Below are 6,024 nucleotides of genomic sequence, written 5' to 3'. Positions count from 1 at the left end.
TACTAACAGTGTATTCAGCTGGCCATGTTGTTTTTGATGGGGACTCTGGTAATTATCTACAGCTTTAACTGATGACAATGTAACAAACTCACTCACTTATAAAAATCTGATATAATTTGACACAGCTGTTATTGAACTTGTGGACTGCAGGCCCAGCTTAGTTGACATCTCTTTGCAAGACATTCTTGACAGAAGAGTGTTTAAGTTTTTTACTTGATCTCATCTGAACTGCTTGATGCATGAAAGCTGGTCCAATTACCGCAGAAAGCTCTCAGTGTCACTATCTGTTCCATGTGAAGTTGACAAAGTAGAAGGTCACAGAGTATAAAAATTTGCTGAAGGAAATTAGACTTTGTCATATGTTGATTGTCTCCAGATATGTATTTGAATCTCGTTAAGGGTTGAAAAAAACACCATGCTTTTTATTAATTAAACCAAGGGTCACTAGTATGATTAGACAAGAACACCTTGTCAACCTCAGCACAATGTCAACTTTAACACAATGAAAAACTTTAATGTTAATGTTCTTCTTTAATGATGTTCGTTACAAGCTATTGGGTAGTTTAGTGGATAAAGTGTTGGTTTGTCATGCCTCAAGGCCCTAGTTCTTTTCCTAACATAGGTAAGATGTGGAAGTCCATTTCTGGTCTCTCTCTCACACTCTCACTTTCACACTCACTCTCACTCTCACTCTCTTTCTCACTCTCCGCTCACTCTCCGCTCACTCTCTCTCTCTCTCTCCATAAGCTGTAGCTTTCGCTCTCGCTCCTCTTTCTCTCCATCCATTTTTCACTTCACTCTCCTCTCCCTCTCTCTCTCTCCTCCTTTCACTCTTTCCTTTGTCCTCCATCCACTGTCCTCTCTGTCTCACTCTCTCTTTCCTCACTTTCCTTTCCTCTCACCTTCCTCTTATCCTCACTATCCTCTCACTGTCCTTTCTCATTTTCCACTCTTCCTTTCACTCTCCTCTCCTTCTTTCCTTTCCACTCTCCTTTGCTTTCACTCTCCATCTTTCCTCTCTCTCACTCACTCTCCTTTCCTTCTCTCCTCATCTGCTTTCCTTTTCCTTCCTTTCCTCCACTTCCTCCTTTCCAGCTCTCCTTTCACCTTCCTCTCCTCTCTTCCATTCCTTTCTCCTCCTTTCCTCTCCTCCTCCTCAGTTCACTCTGTCCTCCTCCTTACTCTCCACCTTTCCTCTCTTTCCACTCTTTACTCTTCACTTTCACTCTCCTTTCCTTTCCTCCTCTCACCTCCTTCCTCACTTCCTTTCCTTCCTTTCCTTTCCTCCTCCTCACTCACTTGCTCTCCTCTGCTTTCACTCCTTTCCTCTCCTCTCCTTTCACTCTCACTCTCCTCTCCTTTCCACTCTCACTCTTGGACTCTCTCAGCTCCTATCCTTGCTCACTTTCCTTTCACTTTCAACTCTCTCGCTCCTTCACTTTCCTCACTTTCACTGCTCACTCTCACTGTCCTCTCACTTTCACTTTCCTCTGTCTCACTTTCCTGCTCACTGTCCTTGGACTGCTCTCTCCTCACTTTCCTCCTTTCCCTCCGTTCTTTTCATGTCACTTCCTCTTCTCACTTTCCTCTCCTTTCCTCTCCTCCTCCTTTCACTCTCTCACTTTCACTTTCCTCTCACTCTCTTTCCTCTCTCTCTCACTCTTTCACTCCTCACTCCTTCTCCGTTCCTTTCCTCTCCTCTCCTTCCTCCTCTCACTTTCACTCTCTCTCCTCCTTCCTCCTCCTCCTCCTCCTCCATCTCACTCTCACTCACCTACTTTCTCTGACATACACTTTCATCTGTTTCCAGCTTTAAAGACAAAAGAAAAACCCTGCTCTCTCCATAGATTTGACCCCCACCTTCTGTTTGATTTTGTGGGATGGGTCATGGATGATATGTTAATACTAAAATAGATGAGTCATGAAATTGTTATACACTAAGTAAATGTATTATTTTTTCCAAAATTTTCTTTCATCATGTGAGAGACACAAATAAAACACATGTGACAATCAGTATTGTGATCTTCACATCCTGTGTGATATGATGGCGTTTACCCGTGGGAAGTAAACAGACCTGCAGGTTCCAGTGTACGATCACAGAGACAAGGATGGGCTCTGACTGTACAGATCAATCCTGCCATCACTAGATGTATAACACTGACAGGAAACATGCCGCTGTGGACCAATCCATGTCCCATCAAGAGATTCACTGGCATCGTCTGAAATGGTTACCTGGGTGTATGCCGCCATATTGGTGGAATATTGCTGGAGTGTGGTATTTAACAACAAACAAACCAACCCTAGGTGTACACCACCATATTGGTGGAATATTGCTGGAGCGTGGTGCTTCACAACAAACAAACAAACCCTGGGTTTACAAAGCAATATCAGACGTAAGGTGATCGTGACTCACATATCTATAATAATCTGAAGACAGTCGTAGCACTATTTACAACGACACCATGGGTGGTAGGACTGAATTGCAGGGATTATTGGTTAAAATTAATCCCAAGCAACCATTGTTTGTCAGACAAGATGATGAAATAAGGTGGGGAATATTGCTCACGGAGTTGATTGTTTGTTATTATACCTCAGGGGTGTAGATGATTGCAGTTGATATCAATCACAGGTTTGTATGGTCCAGATGGGGTCAAACCTGGACCTTCAGCATAAGAGGCAAATGTTAACCACAAGACTGTCCCATTATAATAAGGTCACATCGTAAAATATAACTTCCAGAAAGTCAGATAGGTATTTGTCTTTACAAAAGTAGGGAAATCCAGTACATATGTAATCTCAGTGAGTGAGTGAGTGAGTTTAGTTTTATGCCGCTTTTAGCAATATTCCAGGAATATCACGGTTTGGGGACACCAGAAATGGGCTGCACATATTCTGCCAATGTGGGGCATCAAACCTGGGTCTTCGGCATGACAAGCAAACACCTTAACCACAAGGCTACCCCACCACCCCTATATGCCATCTAAACATACATCATCTTGAATTGACTTAATGCATCCCAAGACTATGAAGAGCATAAACAACCAGAAACCAGTTAATATAACAAGAGATTAATTTCATCACTTGAGAAATCACTTTCTTTCAGGAATATAGCATCATGGATCTTCTTGTTTTCTTGGTACTACAGTTTATTAGTAAGATGAATGGACTGGGTGTTCATTGAGAATTATAAGGAGACTTCCTTCAGTAAATATGTTAATATTCAGGAAGCTTATCATCATAAAAGTGTTATTTATTATTTTGAATCTATAGCAACTTGGCGAAATGACTTTCAGTATTGTGACTTTCCTTCTCTCCTATTCAGGATCAGGTCATGTGGTTTCCACTGTTGAAGAATATGAGTGTTTGAAGACCAAGGTGAAGGCCATCTGCTCAGTGTTGATGCTACTTCACAAGATCCACGACCAGAACAAACTGATGCAAGGTGGGTCCCGGGAATATTACTCCCCAGCATTATGACTTTGGAGAACTCCTCGACATCAAACTTTTACATTTTCAAACCCGGTATTTTGCAGATGTTAAAGAAAGTAGACTTGACAGGAATCTCTCCCCAGCCTGAATGTCTGATTGTGTTCCTTTGTGGGAGTTGGTTTGGAGCTTTAGTCTGTCAGACGGTTAAATCTGGGAATCACTGCAAGATTTAAAGGTTTAACTGTGGAGTCAGCCAAAGTTTCACCAATTCACTCAGCCATGTCTTCAGATTAATGCTTGGATGTTGGGGAGGTCATCATGACACTTGGTAATCGTTACTTTGACTTTGAAAATTGACTTGTTTATCTTTTTTGTTCTAAGTAATGTTTTATTCTGTCCGTTAGTGTTATATGCTGGGTACCATCACTAGTGTTATATGCTGGGTACCATCACTAGTGTTATATGCTGGGTACCATCACTAGTGTTATATGCTGGGTACCATCACTAGTGTTATATGCTGGGTACCATCACTAGTGTTATATGCTGGGTACCATCACTAGTGTTATATGCTGGGTACCATCACTAGTGTTATATGCTGGGTACCATCACTACTGTTATATGCTGGGTACCATCACTACTGTTATATGCTGGGTACCATAAGCTACCCATCACTGGTGTTATATGCTGGGTACCATCACTAGTGTTATTGCCCCTTAAAACTCCCCACTTGTGTTATAACCTGGGTCACTATCCACTAGTGCTGTACCTTGACACTACCCACTGGTCTTATAACCTGGACACTATCCACTAGTGTTACAACCAGGGTACTATCACATGTGTTTTCCTGAACACTATCCACTAGTGTTACAACCAGGGTACTATCACATGTGTTTTCCTGGACACTATCCACTAGTGTTACAACCAGGGTACCATCACATGTGTTTTCCTGAACACTATCCACTAGTGTAATAAAGAAGTCACCAGTATTATAAAATATGCTCTATCCATTGGTCTTATAACCTGGACACTATCCACCAGTGTTACAACCAGGGTACTATCACATGTGTTTTCCTGGACACTATCATCTAGTAAGTTACAAATCCAGGGTACTATCACATGTGTTTTCCTGAACTTACTATCCACTAGTGTAATAAAAAGTCACCAGTGTTGTAAAGTATACTGCATCCGACCGTTCTTATAACCTGGGCAATATCCTCTATTGTTATAGCATGGTCACTATCCACCAAAGTGTTATAAAATATGCTTCCTATCCACTGTTCTTATAACCCACAGACGTATACTATTGTTATAACAGGGGCACTATCCACAAGTGTTATAAAGCATGCTCTATCCGCTGTTCTTATAACCTGGGCAATATCCACTATTGTTCTCGCATAGTGCACTATCCACCAGTGTTATGCCGTATGCTCTATCCACCTGTTCTTATAACCTGGGCAATATCCACTATTGTTTATAACAGGGTTACTGCTCACAAGTTGTTATAAAATATGCTCTATCCACTGTTCTTATAACCTGGGCAATATCCACTATTGTTATAGCATGGTCACTTATCCACCGGTGTATTTATAAAATATGCTCTATCCACTGTTCTTATAACCTGGGCAATATCCACTATTGTTTATAGCATGGTCACCATCCACAAGCAAGTTATGAAAATATGCTCTATCCACTGTTCTTATAACCTGGGCAATATCCACTATTGTTACAACGGGGCACTATCCACCGGTGTTATAAAATATGTGCTCTATCCACTGTTCTTATAACACAGACACATCCACTTCATTATTATAGCATGGTCACTATCCAACCGGTGTTATAAAATATGCTCTATCCACTGGTCTTATAACCTGGGCAATATCCACTATTGTTATAGCATGGTCACTATCCATCAGTGTTATAAAATGTACCATCTACTGGTCTTACTACCTGAACGGGCAATATCCATACTATTGTTATAACATGGGCACTATCCACTAGTGTTATAGCCTGAGGACAATATCCATTTGTTTTTATGACATGGGTGCTACCCACTAGTGTTATAAAAATGGACACTATTCACCTTTGTTATGGTCAGGACACTGTGTATGCTTCATGTGCAGGTGGTCTAGAGAATCTCCAGTCACGTGGCCCGATCCACCTCCGTGGGGTGGTGGAGAGTGAGAGGATGAGTAACGCCGGCAGTGGCGGCACGTTTGAGTGGGTGGACAGTTCTGCTGGTGAAGGCTCTACAGAATGGAGACTGGCTCCTCATTGACAATGTCCCAGCTTCTGCAGCGGTAATTCCCTAGTAAATCAACATTGTCGCCATCTAACAAATAGTTGACAATACAGGTATTTTCTTTCTTGAAATGGGCTCCAATTGGAGTAGTGTAAGTTATGCTGTAGAAACCCATGTTATTCCTTCAATAGGAAACGATACATAAATATAGTATGTTTCTATGGGGTGTTCTTCAACTTCTGTCTTGGGTGCTTTAACTTCTTATGAGTAGTATATTTAATTTCTGTAACTTTGACACAAACTTATGATACTTCACTAATCAAGGCTATGTTTTATATTCAGCCGTCTGTGCAAAG

This window comes from Haliotis rubra, unplaced genomic scaffold (assembly GCF_003918875.1).
Source record: "Haliotis rubra isolate DU_JTF1 unplaced genomic scaffold, ASM391887v1 Scf414, whole genome shotgun sequence".
In the NCBI taxonomy this organism is placed as follows: domain Eukaryota; kingdom Metazoa; phylum Mollusca; class Gastropoda; order Lepetellida; family Haliotidae; genus Haliotis; species Haliotis rubra.
This window is presented reverse-complemented; position numbering follows the sequence as displayed.